The following is a 584-nucleotide window of genomic DNA, read 5'->3' on the forward strand; positions in this document are numbered from 1 at the left end:
TTTAAATTATATTGCAACAATATACAAAGCGAATAGATTCTCGAATAAATATGTACAAATAATTGAAAAACGAAACAGTGTATATATCGAAAATAACAGTGTAGATCGAGATATTAGAGAAACGAGATATGTTGAAATTTGGGGTATTTTTGGTTTCATTGCAGTTTTATTCGATAAAATATTTAATTTTTACGTGTTACGCGTAATACATAACGTAAAATATAATAAAGACATAGAAAAAGAATCAAGTAAAATGAAAATCTAGAATCTAGACGATTAAATGCACCAATATGATAGTTATTCGTACAAATAGAAAGCAGGGAAAGTTTTTTGTTTTTTTTTTTTTTTTATACACGATTGAATCTATCGATGAAAAATTAAACGAATCTGGTTTAATTCGTCATGAAGCTGCGCTATTTCGTAATCAAAGCTATCTCGTGGCAGAACAGGATGTATTACATAGCTTAATCGTGAATTTAATATCGTTCTTCTGTTCCCTTGAAATCGAATAAAGCTACACATTCCACGCATTGTCAGAGAAGGAGGGAAAGCGAAAATGATGGAGAAACAAAGAGAGAAAGAGA

Source organism: Apis laboriosa, unplaced genomic scaffold, assembly GCF_014066325.1.
Source record: "Apis laboriosa isolate Shangri-la unplaced genomic scaffold, ASM1406632v1 scaffold1321_cov151, whole genome shotgun sequence".
Classification (NCBI taxonomy): domain Eukaryota; kingdom Metazoa; phylum Arthropoda; class Insecta; order Hymenoptera; family Apidae; genus Apis; species Apis laboriosa.